At 34.0% G+C, this 24060-nt stretch overlaps 1 protein-coding gene across 1 annotated transcript in view; it reads right to left on the bottom strand.

The window, feature by feature from the left end:
- The window catches only part of LOC125074268 (V-type proton ATPase subunit D 1-like), a 70242-nt gene that overhangs the window by 1667 nt on the left and 44515 nt on the right, over window positions 1–24060 (bottom strand). The window lies entirely within an intron of this gene.

The raw sequence follows: 24060 nt of genomic DNA, 5'->3' as shown, positions 1-24060 counted from the left end.
CTATAACTTTGTATCCCCATTTTTTTACCAAAAAGACGCGGACGGCGAAGATTATGTGGAGAAGGTGTGCAGAAATTTAATATTTTTATAAAATACGAATTAGAAATACATTATAACAAAAACCTCACACACACTACGATACATTTAACACGTACACATTTATCGATATAATCTATATCTATACTACTATATATATCTGTAGAGTCTGTCTGTACACTCCATTTTTTCGTCGAATTTCGTCATAAATATTCGTTTTATGATTCTAAGTTCTATGATCTTATATGTTCAATAAATATATTCAAAATAAAATAGTATGACTTCCATTTATAATAATAATAATCATTATTACCATTACAACTAATTTTAAATACATTTCAAAACGCCAAGCATAGCGGACGGATAACAGCTAGTATTCAATATGAAACAATTTTATAATTTACGTTCAACACACGTCATGTCAGAGATGATATCAATGTCATTTGTTTTTTATTTGATTTATTTTTTAGTGTAGTAGTGTCAAGATATCAGTTGAGTCTCATTTTATAAATCATTCGAATCGCATCTAATGTTTTTTAGCAATGAATGAAGGTCGAATTACAAGCAATGGGCGAAGACTGGTAAATATTAAATCTGTCACCCTTTCTGTGATATTTAATTCAACATACAGCCTTGTATATGTAGCTATATTAACTCGTTTATTGGCGTGCCCCACCACTTCTGTGACTGGTGAAATCATAATTACTCATCCGTATAATCTTTCCTTTTGTTTTATTGTTATATTATGATTTCTTATTATTATCTGATATACCAGAAGTACTTATTCCTAATATCCTCATTCTTTTTATAATCCCGCGACCATAAAAAAAATAGATAATTATTTTTTAATAAGTCATACAAGAGGTTAGTAAATCGTATTAGTGGGTTTATAAAATCTTAACTCTGACATAGTTCCTTAAAAATGTAAAATTTTATTTTAATCATGCAATGGAATATTCTCTGTGCTGTGCTACGCCAAGTATGTGCTTTGTATTAGAGAAATAATATAAAAACTTTTTCGGTGACTTAAAAAGAAAAAGCAAATGAATAAGTTGGTTACTTAAAAAAAAAAAAGCCTACGCCACAGTCCGATCACAACATCTAAAAAAAATAATTAGCATACATTTTAATCTTTTCTACAAAGTAAATCGGTCCGTAATTCAATCTAAGCCTGAATAAAATTAAAAATATATAAATGAAATTGATATCACTCGGTGGCAACCCTATCTCACCCAACTTTAGGCGGTTAAATAACAGGGGTGTCACTCTTGTAGTCAATTAGCGGGGACAACTCTAGCTATTTTAGTTCACTTTAATATTTAAATACAACATTACTGAACGTTGCGGTTTCGAAATAGCTTAAAATTTATAGAATTAAACTTTATCGAATCGAAATTTTAACGCGCCTATTTTTATTTATATCCAATCGGTATTAAGATATTGCTTTCTGCGAACAATTCATTGAGAGCCGAGATGGCCCAGTGATTAGAACACGTGCATCTTAACCGATTATTGCGAGTTCAAACCCAGACAAGCACCACCGAATTATCATGTGTTTAATTTGTGTAAATAATTCATCTCGTGCTCGGCGATGAAGGAAAACATCATGTGGAAATCTGCATGTCTAATTTCAACAGAATTCTGCCACCAAAACGCATTGGAGTATAGTAGTGGAGTATGCTCCAAACCTCAAAGGGAGAGTAGGCCCTAGCCCAGCAGTGGGATTTTTACAGGCTGTTAATGTTGAACAATTGCCTCACGAAAGAAGGTTTCCGTACGATTATCTATAAAAACGGCAAAAAATCATGTCTGTTGTACGGGAGTCCCATTTAAATAGTTTTTTTTTTTCTGTATTTAGTATTTGTTGCTAAAGCGACAACAGAAATACATCATCTGAGAATATTCCATCTAACTATCACGGTTCATGAGATTCAGCCTGGTGACAGACGGTACCGTTTTACCCTTTGGGTACGGAACCCTAAAAAAGACAACTTAGCAAGCATATTTGGCTAACTATTTTTATTACGATACGTAAGGAAGAGTCTCGGATAAGAGTACGTATCGTAATTTCATTACTAAGTATTATTAATTTCTATCTATTAAATAATATAGATATATTATAACTTTAAACTAAAGAGCTTCGTATCAGTATATATAAGAGCACATACACATTACATACAAACATACATACTTATACATACATTCTTACAAGCGTTTAAAGCATTCCATAAACTCATAAAATACTTAGTAAATATTTAACCTGGTGATAGCCATTACCTACCTACATTACATATATACATTAGCAGCCTGTAAATTTCCCACTGCTGGACTAAAGGCCTCCTCGCCCTTTGAGGAGAAGGTTTGGAGCATATTCCACCACGCTGCTCGAATGCGGGTTCGTGGAATACACATGTGGCAGAATTTCGTTGAAATTAGACACATGCAGGTTTCCTCACGATGTTTTCCTTCACCGCCGAGCACGAAATTAATTATAAACACAAATTAAACACATGAAAATTCAGTGGTGCCTGCCTGGGTTTGAAACCGAAATCATCGGTTAAGATGCACGTGTTCTAAACACTGGGCCATTTCGGCTACCTACCTTTATACAAATCCGTCTAGGCAGGTAGCACCTACTCATTACAAATTGTACCGCCAAACTGCAATTCTTTGTATTGTTGTGTTCCAGTTTGAGGGATGAGTGAGTCAGTGTAACTAACAGGCTCAAGAGTCATAACATCTCAGTCTCCAAGTCCAGGGTCCATCGGTTATATGAGAAATGTTTAAAATTTCATACGACACCAATATACTATAAGCAGTGGTGACCACTCACCACCGGGTAGCACATTTGCACGTCCGATACCATAAAATAAAGATACATTTTGCTTTACAAGTTAATTTAACAAAACTTTATATATTAGTAATATTTTAATTCAGCAGTTCATTAAAAAAAAAAAACATTATTTTTAATTTATTTTTGACAGTATTAAGATGTCTCCCTTCCACGCCCAGACCGCGTCGAGTCCGCCCCCTTATTTATGACAGAGCTCTTAAATACCCTTTGTTCGATGTTGAGTTTGCATAATTACTGAAAATATAATCTTCCGAAATTATATATATAAAATTTTACGATTATTACATAATGTAATGACCACTGTACCACTGACCACCTTTCGTGTAATTAATTTCTGTTTATAATTCAGTAGTCGGTGGTGAAGGACTTACTAGGTTTACTTGTTTGTAGGGCTCTGTGCAAGCCCGCCTGGGCTATGTACCACCCGTATATTCTACAGTCAAACGTCAATACTCAGTTTTCTCGTGTTCCAGTTAGAAAGATGAGTGAGCCAGTGTAACTACAGGCACAAGGGACATAACATCTTAGTTCCCAAGGTTGTTGGCGCATTGTCGATGTAGGGTATGGTTAATATTTCTAACAGCGCCATTGTCTATATGCGGTGGTGACACTTACCACCAGGCCAATTTGCCCGTCAGGCTACCTAAACCATAAAAAAGGTAAACATCTTGAGGTAGCCGACATGTGTCTTTCAAACAATGAATCAGTCTAGTGTTAGTTAAAGTTTCACGATCAAAAGTAGAAGGATCCATAATTTGATATTTACAAGCTGTTTACTAAGATTTCTAATATAAAAAAAAAATCATTTAAATTCCGACGAGTAAACTTTTTATATATAATTTATATACAGTACCTATGATATAGAAATAATGTTACTTGTGAGATGACGTCATGATGATGAGATATATTTACCCAAGAAGGCGATCTCACGCGAAATTATCGGCGCTATATATCTATTATACCACAATTATAATAATTCTTGTATTTCGCAATATATTGTAATATATATATGCGGACGAGCATATGGGCCACCTGATGGTACGAGTAAGTGGTCACCACCGCCCATAGACAAAGCGCTGTAAAAAATATTAACCATTCCTTACATCGCCAATGCGCCACCAACCTCGGGAACTAAGATGTTATGTCCCTTGTGCCTGTGATAACACTGGCTCACTCACCCTTCTAACCGAAACACAACGATACAGTGTACTGTTATTTGGCGGTAGAATATCTGATGGGTGGGTGGTACCTACCCAGACGGGCTTGCACAATGCTCTACCACCATATAGTATATTTTTAAACAATTAAAATAATTATTTATAAATTAAAACGTTTAATTTCGTTCCACAATAAATTGTTCAAACAACCAAACCCAACTGAAAAATATTTAATAACGATCTACGTTGGTACAGAATTAAATATTCTATAGGATTTCAAGGCAAGATTCTACTCATACTAATGATAAAAAGCGTGGACTTAGTATTTGTTAATTCCTTAGCAGGATATATAAACATAAATTTAGTTATGTAAATGAAATGGAAAAGAGTAACTAATGAATTATTGCCGGTTCTTCTTGGTAGAATCTACTATCTGAACCAGTGTTAGCATGACGATTCAAAGGTGCTTTTATGAGCCTATTCGAATAAAGAATATTCTGATTTTTGATGCAAAAATTACCTAATAAAATTTTTATAGAGATTACAAAACACAAATGAGAACTTTGATTGCATTTCTTTGAGTCACTGCCAAATACTTTAAGTAACAATACCGTAATATCATGTCCTATATAAAGGCGATTACAGATTCCACTCACACTAATTCACAAAAACTCCTTGTTAAATCAATTAATTTGTAATAAAAAAAAAACAACAAATATTTTGTAGTTTTTGTTATTTTCCGCCCTAGTGTATCACGCACACTAAGACATTTCGTATGCGCGAGACGTTCTCACTCACACATGCAAGCCGATATTTAAACGTCGGAGGGGCGCGTCTTTTTTAGTAAATAGATCTATATAACATAGATTTATATCTAAACCACGATATAGTTCCCATTGAAACGTTACCGTGTAACAAAGAACGCATTAATATTAACAATAAGACGCCAGCAGTATCTATTTCCGAGTATTCGATACAAAATCGATATTCGACCACATATAATATTCATAATCGAATCGACCAGATTTTAGACTCAAAGAGAATCATAAACTATTGATACGTTTACAATTAACGACATAAAAACGATTCTTATACATATTTAATTAACCATTTCTGTAAAAAAAAAAAACATCGATCATTTCTGTGTTACGAATAACGATCATGAAGTACGACTCGTAAAGAGTTCTAACACTCCTGAGCCAAACGAATCGTTGATAGTCACTCTACATCAATACAGCTTTCATTTGTTTTCAATATCTACCACACAAACACATCCACACACACACACACACACACACACACACATACACATACACACACATACAAAGTTTAAAAATCGAATAAATCACAAGAGCATAAAATCAACGAGAATATAAAAGATCGTACGATATAAAAGTGCCCTTAGCGTACTTACGATCGGAGGAACGGCTGGCAAATGCATAAATTATGCTTGTCTCCTACGGACAGTCTTGTCATTAGCGTTTTAATTACAGACTGTAATTTTATGTGAGGAACGATTCAGGTAAACTACATATAGTAGGATATGTTTAAGTTAATATTGGTTTTATAACCGACTCCGCTCACTGACTTTATTTTATGTAGGACAGGGTTGTATTGAAAAGCATTTGCGTATTAAGATTGCGGAAACGCGTGCAACTTAAGCGATGATTGCGGGTTCAAACCCACCCACACGAAAGTACCACTGAATTTGTTTTTATAATTCATCATCAAACCTGCATGTTCCTAATTTCAACGAAATTCTGTTTATTCTACCAACCCGCATTGGAGCAGCGTGATGGAATATGCTTCAAACCTTCTCCTCAGAGGGAGAGGAGGCCTTAGTCCAGCAGTGGATTAATTTACTGGCTGCTAATGTTATATTATCTAATGTTAATCTAGAAACACCATTTAACTTGATGGTAGAGCATTGTGCAAGCGCGTTGGGTTGGTACCATCATCAGCCAATTTCCAACAATAGACCAACCACTATTGGACATTGGCCTCACCAAGTTTGTAAGACATCAACGCTGAATCCAAGAATTCTCTATCGTCATTTGTTCGTAAATATATCTAGTTAATGTCTTATATATTAATAGCGTAAGCCGATTTTTGTCCCAGTGATTATGGGACGATAGCTGCAGTTGTGAAGAGATCCAGCCGTAGACATCTACAGTAAATTAAAAAGGATTCTTGATTGCCATTTACTAAATTGTTACAATTTGACAAATAATTAATATTTGAAATTTGAAACATTTAGGAGAAGTTACTGGCCAGTTAGAGAGCAATACTAAGTTTTTATATTAAAAAAAATAATTAAAAACGTAATCAAAATTAAAGTAAATTTTTCGACAAACTCCTATTTTAACTGAACTAAAGTATACTATTTGATATTAAAAAAAAAAATTTAAAAGAGGGTTCATCATTTTGGCGCCAAATGAGTGACTTACATTGAAACTAAATCAAAATAAATCCTGCCATAGGTTCCGAAAATCCTGGAAAATCTTTTGTATAAACGCGAAATTTCGCGGGAGACCTACTAGTAATTACAAAACGCAAAATACAAAGAATTGAAAAGTAACATGACCAGAAATTGACGTCTACAAAAATTAAACATAATACCGATAGTTCTTCGTCCCACACCAACCTCCTTAAAGTCCTCAAAGCTCGACTTACCTTCAATATTCAACTACAGAAAGTTACAATACTAAACACGTGTAGACTTGTACGAAAATGTAGGCGGTCAGATAAACATTGCCAAAGTATCGTATATATACATAATCATAATTGAAATTTTAAATTTAAGCCCAGATGATGCTCACATGACTTCGGTTCATGATCATTATTTACCGATGTACATACATTAGCAAAATGTAAACAAAAATATATATACATATATATATATATATTCCACAAAACATATTTATGAACAATTACATGGTTGATCTAAAACATTATCTCAGTATATAACATAGTCATCAAACGAAATATATATCAGATGCCGGCTATCCTAGCTAGGCTAATTCATTCTGTTAAGGATAATAAGTCCTCTCCTCGAAATTTGAAATAAAAAATAAAAAATCGAAATACCATAATAAAAGACAAATTATTGTAAGCATGTTAGTTTAAGATATCAATGAAAATGTATTTAAATTTATTATTATATTTAAATTTAATATTCAATTTATTAATTAATTAAAATTTTTAAGTTATTACTATTTACTAATTCTCTTCATTTTTTATTGAATTTATTTTATTTTGTTGTATGTTATTAACGTGATCAGTTATTGTACCTAAATATGCATGTTGTGGCCGCCTTAAAGAGTCGCACACTTTATATTTAGTATAAATAAGGTTTTATGTATAACATGTGTAAGTGTAGTGACTGCTGATGGTCCTTAATAAATAAATATCGCCTAAGTAATTACAAAATAAATAATGAATAAGATTAAAATAAAGTAATATATTTTTAATTAAATAAAATAGTGAAATGTGATTGTGTGTCATTTTTGTTATGTGTGTGTATGTGTTCTAGTTCTGGGCAGCCCGAGTTCCTATTCCCGAACCTGTGGTCCGATTTTATTGTTTCTGCTCCATCAGCTTCTAATCCTTCTAACGAAGGGGTCTACTCACTGATATTTCAAGGTGAGCTCTGGAAGCTGTCCGTTACTTTCATTTTTCTATAAATCCCCTCATCATCCCCCCCCCCCATTATTAGATTCGTATGGCATCAGAAGCACACACGTTGATCGAAAACTTTCGACTTTGACACTAAAGTAAATATGGTTAGAGAAAATAGTGTTTATTGTTTATTTAAGGCAAAACTATTGTTTGTAAAAAGGCTGGCAAACTAGCAAATGGGCAATCTAATGGTAAGTGGTCACCACCGAGCATAGCAATTGGCACAATTACAATTAACTAACCCTTACGTCGCCAACGAGATATCAACCTTGAGAATTATATTACTGATATATATCCTGTACGTGTAGTTACAATCAGCTCAAGACTTTTATTTGGCAGTAGAATTTATGACGAGCAATTACCTCTCTCGAAAGTTAAACAGCCGAGTTGGTGAAGACAAGCTACGCCTTCTTTCAAAGTTTTTCTTTTAGCAAACTTGCCCCAGATTAATACAATAATCGTCGATATAAACGGCAATAACTGCTATCGATATCAAAATCGCAAGTTCAATAAATTTTCACCCCATTGACGCCCCAAATCTAAACACAAATTCTACGCCTAATTGATGGGAATACTTTGACAACGAACATTGTCCTTCCCACCAAACTTTTGTCTTATTTTTCTTATCAAGGCCGGATCTGACCATGTGGCTTTTTGGGCTTCAGCCCATGGCCCCGTGGATTCAAGGGGCCCCCAGCTAAGTCAAGTCAAAGTCAAGAATAGACGTTAATTCAAATTAATCCATAACTTTATTAAACTAAGCAGATCGTATGGTTTGCAGCCCTGCGAGTCGTGCAATTAATCAAACCCATTCAATTAATTTAATTCAAGTCTACGTTCAGATATGTCTTAGGCGGGCCCCTAGTGTTAGCCCAGGGCCCCCCAAAACTTGCGGTTCGGCCCTGAGCATTACGTTTTTTTTTTTGCTTTTACTAAGACTATTTACCTATATTAAAAAATAAAAATAAAAAAATTATCATAGATAATATGATATCAAAGTAATGTAAGTAAGAAACGATTATTTCCTTGAACGTCATTCAATATTAAAGAAAGAATGACTATCGATCGCGCCAAATCGTCACAAAATGGCCGCTCGTGCAATTTGCCGCCATTTCATAGCGTAACGACTCGACAATTTTATCAGTAATAATAAATAAGGATCAAATTACAAATTGTCCAGTTATTTAATAATTTATTATCTTGCTTACTGACTGCTTGTTCTGACTTTAAAACGAAAAAATAAATTCCAATGGGTTCTTTATAATCTACAGCGAACAAATAAACTAAATTAGGTTCTTTATAATCTACAGATCTTAAATTAAAGTATCAGAACGTATCTATGAATGAAATAATAAAAAAAAAATTTAGGATTATAATTAAATATTGTTATTACTATTAATTTCGTTAATAAATATTATTTTTTGAATTAAAATTTATGAAATGACGCAAATACTATTTTTTATTGTGTGCACTAATCGGTCTACCCTTAAAAAAAGTGTTAAACGTTTTGAGAAAAAAATTGGCTCTAATACCTGTATTTTAATATCATGGTCAGAGTGGTCACCACCGTAAGAACATCGCTAATGCGCCACCAACCTTGGGAGCTAAGATGTTTAATGCTGTGTCTTTAGTAACACTGGCCCACGCATCCGTCAATACGGAACACAATATTGCTGAGTACATCTGTTTGGGGGTAGAATACCTACCTGGTGGTACCTATCCAGACGGACTTGCACAAAGCCCTACCACCAAGTTTACATAAACATGGCATGAAACACTATACACAGTGTGTTACTTTAATTTTTTAAAGCAAAGAAAGGAAAACCCTTTATCCCTTTAACCCCCTCCCCCCAGGCATCTTCCACTCTCTTTCTCTTTTTATTTATTATATACGGTTTAATCTAACATTATTTAAACTTACTTTTGAATTCCCACGAGATTTTTAATAACAATATAACAACCTTGTCATATTTATTTTGGTACATAATAATTAAAAAAAAGAAACTACTTTATTCTAACGGAGGGTCCCACGCCGTATCTATTTTTAATTGTTGATAGGTATACTTAATTTTGTATATTCGTGGAATAGATCTATCGATACTTCTCGGTGGAATAGACATTCCAAATCGTTGATATATTTATATTTAATTTAAAAACGTAACATGATTGAAAATGACTTATTTGAATAAAGAATATTTCGACTTCGATATATGTATATAATACTTAAAAAAAATGACAAATTAAAAAAGAAAAAATATATTGCTCGTTTTGAAATTCAGTGTAAATAAAAAAAAACTTATATCAACGTAAACAAAATCAAAGTCAAAAGCTTGTGATGAAAATATTAAAATGAACCGAAAAATGAAAGATAATACTTCGGCCGTCTCATTAAAAAGTTTTAGACCAAGAAGGATTCATATCAAATTATATCAACTGTTGTAACATTTTTTTTTTAAATTATAATAATGTGCAATCAGTCTCAAGACTACGAGCGGATCGGTAGAGATAAAGGTAGCTCGTATCATAGAGGTTGATCTGCCAATCTATTGGCATATTTTGCTGAAAAATTATTGGCCTTTTCTGAGATTTCAGCGTTGCGGGCGAACCAGAGTGCTGGTGACCCTGAGGATGTTATTTTAGGCTCTCTGTAGTCTCAAGATGTTGGATTTGCTGGCAGTGGACCAGTATTCTGTTATTAATATAAAAAGAGTTTTTAAATAATAGGATGGTCTTTTATTTAAATTAAAAAGCCAGATGTTAAAATTACCTACTTGATGTATATGACGTGTAATAAAGTGGTATAGGCACACAACAAGTACGTCAACATAACCCACAGCTGATCTTCCACAATGCGATATTGGCGGCAAAACCTTCTCTTTGACAAACATTACTAAATCTCGATGTGATGATTTAAGTGGGTTAAATTAGCAGCCTGTAAATTTCCCACTGCTGGGCTGAGAACTCCTCTCCCTTTGAGGAGAAGGTTTGGACCATATTCCACCACGCTGCTCCAATGCGGGTTCGTGAAATACACATGTGGCAGAATTTCGTTGAAATTAGACACATGCAGGTTTCCTCACGATGTTTTCCTTCAACGCCCAGCACGAGATGAATAAACACAAATTAGAAAGCACATGAAAATTCAGTGGTGCCTTCCTGGGTTTGAAACCGAAATCATCAGTTAAGATGCACGCGTTCTAACCACTGGGCCATCTCGACTCAGTGGGTTGATATTTTTTAATTAAATAACTGCGGGTGGTCAACTAATACTTTAATTTTTCAAATGTTTTTCCAGTCACATTATGATCGATTTTAAATCTATCCCGATTTAAGTGCCGGAATAAAGTTATTTTCTCTTAATCCTGAAACGATAATATGTCAAGTATTAAAACTTGGTGGATGGTCACCACCGCCCCTAGACATGGCTCTGTAAGAAATAATAACCACACTAATGCCAAGATCTTATGTCCCCCGTGCCTCTAGTTACACTGGACCACCACTATGCTAAGTATTGTTATTAGGCGGTAAAATATCTGATAAGTGGGTTGTAAGTTCTACCACCAAGTTCACTCATACAAATCTACCTCTTGAAACGATCTATTAATTGATGAAAACACCATTAAAACCCATAGCGTTGTTTAAAATATCAAATGTACGGGATGCGACCTTATTTAATACTATGAACCTAGCTGACCTGGCCACGCGTTGCTGTTGCTTAGTTGTACATAATACATAATAGTTGAATTATAATAAAAGATAATGTTTGGCTTAAAACCTCTTTTTCAAACGCGCTGAATGTAATGGATCTTTCATGTCAAATTACTTAGCGGTTTTGCGTGATGTGCGTTTAAAAAATGAGCGCCATTTTTTACAAATCTATGTCAAGACATCCAATTTAAAGTACTAACCAAGTTTGGAAATATAATTGTGCACAAGCCCCTTGATCCCCTAGAGCTCCCATAGAAAAAAACTTAAACCATAATATTCTAGAAGTATAAATGTTATAATGTTTACGGGCCGCCCAGAGATGTAAAAAGTCGCAGGATCGATCCTGACCCCTTGGGCTATTGACGTTCCCACTACTAACGCAAGTGATAAACTTAAAAGGAGGGGTAAATATAAATATTAGTAATACCTTAGTTAAATTGGAGCATTGAGAGTATTCTGAAAATCTATTCACTTGGATGCCTTCTTGAGTAAATAGATACATATAGGAGGGACTTAAAATACTAGACAATGTCAAAACGGTTTTTTGATCATGTCTCAATTAAAAAACATCTCATGTCCATAAATTTTCGGCTTTTCTACGAACGAAATCGTTATCGTATCCTTACGTTTTTTTATGGTATGGATGGAAAACCGGCAGGAGGCTCACCTGATGGAAAGTGACTACCACCGCCCATGGACATCGGCAACATCAGAGGGCTAGCAGATACCTTGCCTGCCTATATGACGTGACTTTGTCTACATCCATTGTCCCTTCTGTGCTCCATTGACGTTTCAAGAGCCTGCTTGAAATTTGCTATACAAAACACGACAGTTACGTTGTTTAGTAAATTAATCATTTTCCACACTTTTTCACCTCTCAAATTGATTTTTCATGTTTCACAAAGGATACCTTAATTTCATTCCGAGGCTTCGGATATCACACTAAATTTAATTTACAACGAATCGGATTAAACGCTGAAACTCGAGAGGTATAAAGTACCCGGAAAAAAGTGATTCCGAGATATTTTTTTTTTGTATACATATACCGTGCCGGCGACTTTGTTTGTTTATATACGGCATCATTATTTACCCGCATTTTTTTAAATATTAGTAACATATATACCTATAATTAAGTTTATATATTGATTGTATATACGCCAACGTATCATTAAGTGATCTCTTAAACTAAAGGTCCGATTGACTTGACATTTAACATAGCAATATGACCGTTTTCAAACTGAGAAAGAGTTTTTGATAAATTTCAACTCAAAGTAGGTAACGAATGATTTTTTGGGACCGATGACTATTAAAGACGTATATATATCCCAGGTTAGGCCGATTATTAGGTTTTTTAACGAATAATTCTCAATATCAGCCCAAAAGCCATTTGTGCTTTACACAAAAGGCCTTTGGTACTGTTAACAAAGTCTAGCCAGTCGTGTTGGTTACGGCGTGCCATCGGATTATGAGAGCGAGGAAGAGAGTGCACTTGTGTTTGCCCACGTGTGCACTATATGTCCTGCATAGAGGCTCCTCGACCTTGAGATTGACCACCGGACCCGAAATTAGCCAAGACACCATTATCATACACATGTTTACATTTCTACTAATATTAGAGTAATGTAATATATTTCATAGTATATATAGTCGTCAGTAATATTCAAAAATATGGCCCACTGTTTGGAGCTAATGACTCCTTTTGAGGAGGCTTGGGGCTCCACCACGCTGCTCAAATACCGGCAAATTTATCTACCGACCCATGCAATGTCCTCGCAATGTTTTCCTTTATCGCCGAGCATGAGATTAATTATATACACAAATTAAAAACAATAATTCAAACCTGCAATCATTAGTTAAAATTGACATGTATTATGGTCGGTTATTGCCGTGAATGGGTCCCACCCAGGCGTCCCTACCAACGACAGTCGACGTATTCAAAGAAAATTTTCAAATCAAACACAAGTTAAAAAGGCGCGAATAGATAGACGTATTGAAATCAAAATAACATTAAAAAAGCGTCTGACGTGTTGAAAAGGTTCTATTTATTAAATAATTTATACATTTACATGAAAGCTATTTCAAATACATTTAAAGTTCAATGACTTCTAGTCTGTCTGTGCGAACTTTAATGCCCGTAGACCACTAAAGTTTAACATTATTATATTTATAAGGTAATTGTAAACATATTGAATATAGAAAGAGACGAGTGTAATTAATGTTATTTTAAATATTAGACTCACACCTGACTTTACACGTATAAAAAAAAGGTTAAACAATAAATAAAGAAAAAACGACGCTCATATTAAAACTGTGTTGATAAACAAAGGATATTACACCGTACAAATTTGTATAGAAAAAAAATATCGTGATTTACGTATCCTTTTATACGGACGAGCAAATGGACCACCTGACTATAAGTGGTCACCACCACCCATAGACAATGGCGCTATGAGTAATATTAACCATTCCCTACATCGAAAATGCGCCACCAACTTTAGGAACTGAGATGTTATGTTCCTTGTGCCTGTAGTTACACTGGCTTACTCACCAAAATACTTCCTCTATGGGTGAAAAATTAGGAATGAATATTTTTATCTCGAATCTTATTTATAATTTATTTTCGAAGGTATTATTTGGAGGGTTTTTATTATTATTTAATATTAAATTGCCGTCTCTTCTCGGTCGGCCCTATATTTAAAATTACTTGTGAATTTTGATGATGATTTAACAAATATAAGCACATCTAACTCAGAAAGACCGAAGTGTAACTTCTAATTCTTAAAACAACGCTATAAATAAATAACAATCAATCTATTCTTGAAATTTAATCGAACAAACATTCATAAAAGATATAATTTGTTATACTCTTACAATACAAAAATAAACTTGTCTGCACGAAGCGTTAACAATTTTCGGAGTGAAGGTTTTGCCCGTGCTAATACGCTCCATGCAGAACACGTGGCTGTATTCTTCGGTGATGGATCACTATGCATAGGCCCCTTAGGTGATCCATAAAGCACCAAACGGTAGAGAAAAACTTCAATGTTATTTTAAGTAGATCTCGTTTAAAATTCAGTCGCAATAGAGCCACTAAAAAGTCTTTAATTTAAATTTGATAAACACATTTTTGATTAAACATATTAATAACATAATAAGACATTACATAAAGAACATAAATATACGTTACGAGACTAGCCCTAGCCTCCAATACGGTGCTACGTCATAGGATTATATCATAATTAATAATATCATTAATAATGTCACATTATTATTATTATTACATATTATTACAATTATTATTGTAATTAATTGATCAATAATTTGTACTACTTTAGTTGGTATTATTTTATAACATTTAAAACTGGCATGTAACACTATTTCTTATTTTAAAAGTGATTGAGCTGTCATAAGGAAAACAATTGGATGATTGGGGCATTGTAAAAATATAGAGAGAGATTGAAACATCATGGTACAACATAATTGAAATTACAATATAAATAAAAAGAAAACTCTACTATTACTTCTATAAGACTAATCTTAATATTTTTTACAGCAGAGAGAATGAGGATTATACGAATGAGGCAAGAGGATGATACGCGGATACTACGGTTTCCTTGGTGGTAGGGTATTGTGCAAACTCGTCCGGGTAGGCACCACCCAGTCATCAGATATTCTGCCGCCAAGCAGCAATACTTATTGTTGTGTTCCGGTTTGAGTTTGAGTGAGCCAGTGTAATTAGAGGTACAAGGGACATACCATCTTAGTTCCCAAGGTTCGTGGCGCATTGGCAAGGGCAAGGCAAGTACGGGATGATTAATATATCTAGCGACAATGTCTATGGCCGGTGGTGACCACTTAACATCAGGTGGCCCATTTGCCGGTCCACGTACCTATTACATTAAAAAAAACGGTCACTTAAACCGTTATGATACGCTGTTGATGCGTTCTAGGGGGCTTAGTGGTCCGTGTCATGATTGATTCTATTCTCGGAGTAATAGACAGAATAAATTAGACATCAACTAAAATAAAACGATTTTCAATTTTGTTTGTATTAACAATTATTTCTCTCAAACAGTCCTGCGTTGGAATCCGAACCTAAAGCCAGGAAACTTTATTCAAAAAGTATTCACTGAATTTATAATAAGATCAATTCCATTTATATATGTAACACCTCGCCTTATTGCCTCCACTGGTGACAGGAGGGCTGGTTCTTATTATTTCGATATATACATATTAATTCAATCACTTTTCACTTTTGAAACGTCATTAAAAATAATCACTCATAACCAATCCCAAGCTTATCACCAGACAGCGAGATGTTCGGTAAAGTTAAACACGATTAAAATTTCAACAAACACAATTATCATTCGTTTCGTTCGTTCGTTCGTACGTTTCAGTGTTCAATGTACCTAATGATCGCATCACAAAATTTAATATAACTCAACAAAACTCAATTTCCTGAATGGAGGTAGTCTGCGAATGTTTCACGCAACTTATGTCTGTTGTTCGAGCGTCTAAATAAAGTATGAGATGCACTTGCTTCATTGACTGTCCATTCAAAAGTTATCGTGTTCTTTATTTAAATTTAAAATGGGCAGACTGGCTGACGTGTCAATTAATGACGAGTGTTGCCACAGTAAATAAATATATGTATTTATTTTCGTGATGATCGATCGAGCGATGTCTAAGTATAATTTAAACTGATATACAAATATTCATTAGAATTTTATTTATTTACAATCACAATCATGACGACGAATGCGATCACGAACCTATGAAGTCGTTCATAAACTTTACTTGGTGGTAGGGGTTGATGGAAGCAAACCTGAGTAGGTACCGCCCACTCATCGCATATTGGACCGTTCAACGATAATAGTTAGTACTGTTGTGTTCCGGTTTGAAGGATAAATGGACATAACATCTCAGTCACCAAGGTTGATGATCACCAACAGTGATGGGTGTTTCATACAACAGTTTTACTCGACAACAAAAACAAATTTTTACTCATCGAGTATTTAGGATACATTACAATTTCACATAACTCCAATAAAAAAGTATCCCAAAGGATTATATTCTAATACTAGCTGAACCTGCGGCTTTACATTGAAATGTATAAAATATATTATATATATAATATTCCACCCCCAGTTTTACCCCCTGTGGTGGATTTTCGTAAAGTTCGTTCTTAACGGATGTCTCCACGCGATAAGGAACCTAAAACCTGACAAATTTTAAGTTTGAAGGTGTTTTAGATTCTGACATTTCGTGATTAATCACTGTGGTATTTCGCTTTTATATGTATATAACATATATAGATTACATAAAGTATAATTCATTTAAATTAATCCACAAATTCCACACGTAAAATAAATACGTAGATATCTTTGCATATTATGACAGATGAAATACTGGAATTTGCATTGGAGCAGGGTTGTGTAATAATCTTCAAACATTAATATTAAGGAGCAGGAAGCTTTTGGGATATATACGAGCTTTTAGTTTAACTTAACGTTTGTAACTAGCCGATCAACACAGACGTTGTCCTGTCTGTATATACTTATATTTATTTAATTTTCATGGTGATCGATTAAACGGTATTAAAGTCCAGCTACAACTCCATCTGGCGATGAATTATAACAAAATGGATAGTAATAAAAAAACTGCATAATATTAAAATACATGGTAATCAAACAAATGGTGTCAAAGTCCAATCTCCACATCCAACGATTAGAATCAATAAACTGTTAATTAAATAAGACTACCCATTGAAGCATCAAGAGCTCAATGGTTTACAGGTCGCAGGGTCGATCTTTACATCTCCTTATTTGTCAAGCTCACTTCTAGCACAAGCTTTAGGCTTCATTGGAAGGGCCCATAGGAATATTAGTAATTCCTTATAATGGTTAAATAAAAAAAATGTATCTAAATAGAATTATAATCAAAAATGAATTACAACCACAATTACGACCACAAGTATTGCTACAATCATGATTACGAATACTACCATGGCAACAAACGTGATCATGAACACAGTTTTTTTAAGCACACAATACTAAAAAGTACCTTCAAAGAAACGACCCATTTGATCGTTATATAACTTCGAAATTTGGCAAAGTTAGTTAAATAAAACGAATTATTAATTTAGACTTACGTTTCAAGTTTTATTAAATTTCGTGTGTGATTTTAATTATAACTTCAAGTTAATTTAGAAAGTTTGTACGTACGTCTTTTTAGTATAGACATTATTTGATCGACGATGACGACAAGTATCATAACGCCTGTCAACTTAGAGATACCTTTTACTTACTTTTTTAATCCTCACCAATCTATCATAATATTATATGTAAATGTGAAAGTAACTCTGTCTGTCTGTAGCTTTTTCACGGTGAAACTACTAAGCCGAATATCATGAAATTTTGTATGAAGCAAGCTTAAATTCCAAAAAAGTATAATAACAACATTACAAGATTAACAGCTTTTAAATTTCCCACTGCTGGGCTAAGGCCTCCTCTCCTTCCGAGGAAAAGGTTTGGAGCATATTTCACCATACTGTTCCAAAGCGGATTGGTGGATACACATGTGGTCGACCCATAGACGCCGTAACAAGTATAAGCCCATTCTCTGTCTATGCCTCACCGATAACTAAGATATAACATCTCTTGTTTCCGTAATTATATTCGATCTGGAATATATATATTTAGCAACAATAATTGATAAGTGGTACCACCCAAACCCGTGACCATTAAATTTACCACCACCAAAAGAAAAACAAAACAACATCGACGTGATTAAAACATTTGACAACTTGGGAGACGTCAAAATAAAAAGACATACAAATTTAAAATCGCAACCCCGCACGTATTATCAAAAAGTCGAGTCGTTGACCGGTAGGGGGAGGGCGATAGGAGAGGGGGGAATGGGGGCGTGGATCAGACGAGCGTTATTTATAAAACAGCATCGATCGCGGCCGGACGTTCCTGATGCTATAATTGCGAACGTTTGAACTTAGCATAATGATTTATTTCATAAGTTTGTGGGGAAATCCTTTGATGGTTTAATATATAATAGGGTTGCCAACAATGAGATAAAATATAACAAAAAATTAAAACATCATTATAATTTAATTAACAGTTTATTTTAGTGTAATCGTTTTTATGTTTCCGTCTGAGTTTGTATTGTATTTATTATTATTTTATAGCGATTTAATCGCTTGATTATTATCTGTTTGGGTCATATATATGTAACGTAAAATGTAAATACCGTTAGATTATAATCTATCTCGCTAGATTGTGAACTGTCGAATAATTGTGAACCTTAACATACTGTTTACAATTTAACGCATTACTTTTCGGTAGATTATAAATTAACGTAACCTCCTCTAAACTAACCGAAATTTCATAAACTATCGACATTTTTAACGTTTTATTTCGAGTTAAATCACCGTTCACAATATTTCGGCAGTTTACAATCTCGCGAGATAGATTACAATCTAACGGTATTTACAGTTCTACGGTGATATATAAATTTAAACAAGAATATTGCACAGAATTAACCGAATAAGAGATATTATTATATATTCGTTCTTATTGGAACCTTTTGACGGAATAACAATTTTTGATTGTCTTGTTGTTCAGCTAAAATACTTTTCAACTAAAACATTACGTATAATTAAAAAAACTAGAGCTGTAATAAAAATATAATCGGCTCGGTGACATGGCTTTAAAGCGATTTAAGCGCTTGTTTGAGTCTTAGTAAAGTAATAGAATTATTTTGAGTACAATTAACTAAAATGAATTTAGTATAAAATTGTTTAATAGTAACGTCCTCGTGACCGCATCGGGCCACGTCGGCCAACTTCAAAGGAGACCGGCCAACTATGCAGCACTTTTTATAGTATGTGTATGTTACACAAGTGTGTGCTGAAACACTACTGGATGGGGGGGGGGAGTCGATTCTCCATTTCCTAAACCAGTCGTCTTGTGTGTTGAGATGAGACGTCAAGTCATAGCCTCCGTCGAGATTGAGATCGAATATAATGCGGTTTCCGCGAAGAGAGCTAAATTGACTTTCTAGGTGACGTTCGGTATGCCGTTTGTGAGGTGAGAGTAGAGAATCGGGAATATGTCCACGAGTGCTTGACGTCTTATATAGGCTTCCTACAATATTCATAGTAATATTAATAATTTTCATAGAAACTGTGACAAACATTAAAAAAAAACTTGTAAAATAAAAACTTGTAAGATAGTTAAACATCTGATGATTGGGTGGTACCCAGACTGGCTTGCACAACCACCAAGACTTACGATAGTCACTAGACCAAGTTAGTGAAAATTACAAAATTATCAAATATAAATGTTAGTCGTACATGACCCTGACGTCATAACTTTGGTGACGCATTCAATGATGTATCTACCTTGTTATTAATAAAATAGTAAAGTGAAATGATAATTACCCTGAAAAATATTTAATCTTTCGATTTTTTATTCAAAAGTTAATATTTGAAACGTCACTAAAATCCCTTAACAAAGTAAAACTTAAACTCATGAAGAAGATGACTTTATATATTAAGATACTTTATGAATTCGGACGTTTGCCTTCCTAACCTTTCCTAAAAAAAAACATTTTTAAACTTTACAAGATCTTTACACTTCCATATTCAAATCTGCTATTAAAATCTGTTTTGTCTTAAGTTAATCTTATAACTTTCTGCTGGGTCTTTTATTAGGAGGAGCATTGTACACCACGCCATTCAAATATATGTCGATGAATACACATATATTCAACATTAACAATTATTTCATTCATCGTTAATCACGAGAAACATAACAAACACAAATCAAATTTCAGTGATACTCGACTGTGTTATCTTTTAATATTCAGATTTATTCATTGAAATACTCACACCATCAAATTATCACTAATACACGATACCTATATTTAACATTCAAAGTGTACGTCATTAAAGTTGTTAACAACATTGACCTTCAAAAATATAAGCCAAACTAACCTATATAAAATCATCATCATCCTCCTGCCCTTATACCAATTTTACTTGGAATCGACGCAGCATGTCTTCTTCTTCCAAACTTCTCTGTCGGACGTCATCTCACAAGTAACATTCTTTCTAACCATATCGTCTTTCACACAATCCATCCATCGTTTCTTTGGTCGTCCCCTACCTCTATACCCATCCACATCCATTCTTAAAACATGATCCTCATTCCTCCGCATAACATGCTCATACCAAGACAGCCGGTTTCCAGATAGCTTCTCGGTTACCATTGCCACTTTCAAACTTCTTCTTATATACTCATTCCTTACTCTATCCATTCCTAACTATGTAACATTCCGAAAAAGTCGTCCCTTTATAATACATACTTACATTCCCAACTCATGTCAGTAAATCTTAGGTTTTACTGGAAAATCCTAAGATTTACCTTAGTTCGAGCTTTTACATATATACCTAAATTTGTTATAGAGGTTGGAGAGATATTTTAAGAACTGAGCTATCACGGCTTCCATTACAATAATGGTCAGTCATATTGCGTTAGTTAAGTCTCCTCGCAGACTTGATTGGTCTATACATGACTTGCACACGGAGATGACTGACTCCTTCCTATCCATAATACAGGTTATTGAAACAGCCTAGCTAGGATAGCCAGCCACTTAATATTGATAATGACCATATTATTATAAAATACGTTCTGTAATAAAGGAGCCGATGCCCAGTGGTTAGAACGCGTGCATCTTAACCGATGATCGCGGGTTTAAACCCAATTCAATCGACAAGAACTGTTTCATTTGCTTGATTAGTACAAATGATTCATCTCGTGAACATATTCTGTCACATGTGAATCCACCAATCCGCATTGGAGCAGTGTGATGGAATAACCTCCAAAAACCCTTATCCTCAAAGGAGGCTCTAGCCCTGCATGGGAAATTTACAGATTGATACTATACGTCTTATATTAACCAAGATCAGTAGATGTACATGTTCCATGAAAACTAGATACTCGCCCTGGCTTTTCACGATTACAATAAGTTAATTCATCAAAATAAATACAAGTTTTATTTTGATGAACAAACGAAAGAAAAAATTGTTTTACCGACTAGGAAATAAAATTCTTTATGAAATTCTCATCTTTTCACACATATATAAACATTCCTCTTGTATAGCTCTGTTTATTGATAAGCTGCATTAAAATCAGTTGCGTAGTTTGAAAGATCTACGTACAGACGATGGGAAGTGTCTTTGTTTTATACTATGGAGAGATACATGAGAATCGCGTAGCTTTTAAATGTCTAGTACGACTGTGACATCCCAAAAATGTCTCTAACAACAGTCTCCATATATCTTCAGGGGAAGGCTTAGATCTTAATCCGCTACCCCCAATCCATTATATGTTGGTGGATATACAAAGATGATATAGTAATATTGATTTTTTTTAATGATATAGTTAGCCGGACATTGGAAACATAAGAATATTAAACAAATCCTTACATTTCCGATGCGTAGTACATCTGGGGGCGTACTAGTAAAGAATACTCCTTATTTGAAGTCACCTATCCCAGAAGATCTATTCACTAAGGTAGGCGCGCCTCACTATCTCAAATTATCGTTTAATTATTGCAAATATAATAATTATATTTAATCGGTTAAACGTCTCACGCACACTAAGACATCTTATAAGCACAGAATCACTAATGCACCTTTAGAGAATAGATAATGAATATGTATGTAGTATGATATAATGAAATGAAGTAGGAATAATGATAAACAAACCTCAGGTTTACGTATTTCATACAGTTTGCTAATAACTCAGCTATATTATGCCCTACTAATTTATGATTAATATATCTTTATCATCATGACAAAGTATAAAACAAAGTCGCTTACCGCTGTCTGTCCCTTTTTTTTTTTTTTTTTATAGTAGTTAGAGTGATTCAAGAGGAAGGTTTATATATATAATACACGCACAATATAGTAGAGAAACACTGATATTTTTAGAGGTTTCTAAAATGATGTCGTAAATAAACACATTTTTGCGCTTACATTGCAAATGCTGGTTGAACCCTACAAGATAGATCAAAATAATGTACTACAATATTGTACACATTAAAAAGGTCTTCTAAAAAGTCATTGGTACCTCTATATGTCTCTCTCTTAGGGATAACCCACAATAATCATTTTTTATCCTTTACTTTTTTTTGAGAAATAATGGATTATTTTCGAAGCTATTTTAAACAATACAGCATTAATCCTTACCCAATTAAGTAATTTCAATGAATATTTTCGAAGATATAACAGATTTAACGCAGGGACATAGCGGTTTGTATTGTCTAACGACTGAAAAACTGTGAACGTTGTAAGACATTCTGTAGTATATTAAGTGACAGCATTGCACCCGTGCGAAGCCGGGGCCGGGTCGCTAGTTTATAATACAACATTATAACACTTAACCACTTATTTACGCTTTAATTTTTCTTCAAAAAAATCCGATAACAGTTTCGTCAATGTTCGAAACGCCATTTTTTCGCAAATCCATAGTGAATATCATAGATTAATCAAAGTCAAAGTCAAAGTCAAAAATCTTTATTCAATATAGAAGTGTTTGCACTTGCTTATTGATTGTCAAAAATCTACCACCGGTTCGGAATTTAGCACCTCGGACCTGAGAAGAACCGGCGAAAGAAACTCAGCGGGATATATTTTTTTTTCATTTTTTTTAACCATTTTCCATGTAGGTACAATGATAAGTATATATTAGTTGTTTGAAACAGCCTGGAGGCGATCATTTCATTCCCAAGGTGTGCAGTCAACTAAAAAGTCATTAGTGTTGTAATATCCTTTAGCACACAAACGCTCTTTAACGACTCTTTTGAATTTTATAATTGAATAATTTTGAACGTTTTCTGGGATCCTGTTGTAAAAACGTATACATTGCCCCAAAAAAGAGTTACTAACCCTGTGTAATCGGGTACTTGGAGTAACAAGTTTATTCTTGTTCCTAGTGTTAATAGAATGTACGTCACAATTTCTGGGAAAATCATTTATGTTTTTGCGTACATACATAACATTATCAAAAACAAATTAAGAAGCGACAGTCATTATTTTAATTTCTTTAAATTTACCTCTTAACGAATCAATCAATCAAATCAAGCTCCCGACCAATGATATCGCGTCAATTTGCTGTCAAATGTTGTTTATTTGACTTTTTCTGTTATGGTTGGAATAGCGTAGGTATACGTTTAATAACAAAATACTTATATTAATAATTTCATGCAGTTCTATAGTTATATAGATCGTTAAAAAATAATAATTGTATAATCGACAACGTATATCCGCAAAATTCGTGTAATCGAGATATATCGATATTAAATCCATGAAATTCAGTGACATGACAGTCCAACGGGCGGCCATGTTTGACGTTTACGGATGCGTTCAGTAAGTGTGTTCCAAATAATAATTTCGTGCAGGGACCTATGCTAGTTAGTATATTTAATTAGTTATATTTATACCGATATATATATGTTATATTTTTATTTATACCAATATGTGAGACGATTGAAACGTCACCATATCTAAGATCTAGAAGACCGGCAGTAGCTCAGTGTAACAGATGAGTG

Source organism: Vanessa atalanta, chromosome 27 (assembly GCF_905147765.1).
Source record: "Vanessa atalanta chromosome 27, ilVanAtal1.2, whole genome shotgun sequence".
NCBI classification, from domain to species: domain Eukaryota; kingdom Metazoa; phylum Arthropoda; class Insecta; order Lepidoptera; family Nymphalidae; genus Vanessa; species Vanessa atalanta.
Note: the sequence above shows the minus strand (reverse complement) of the source record. Positions and strands in the feature narration are given on the sequence as shown.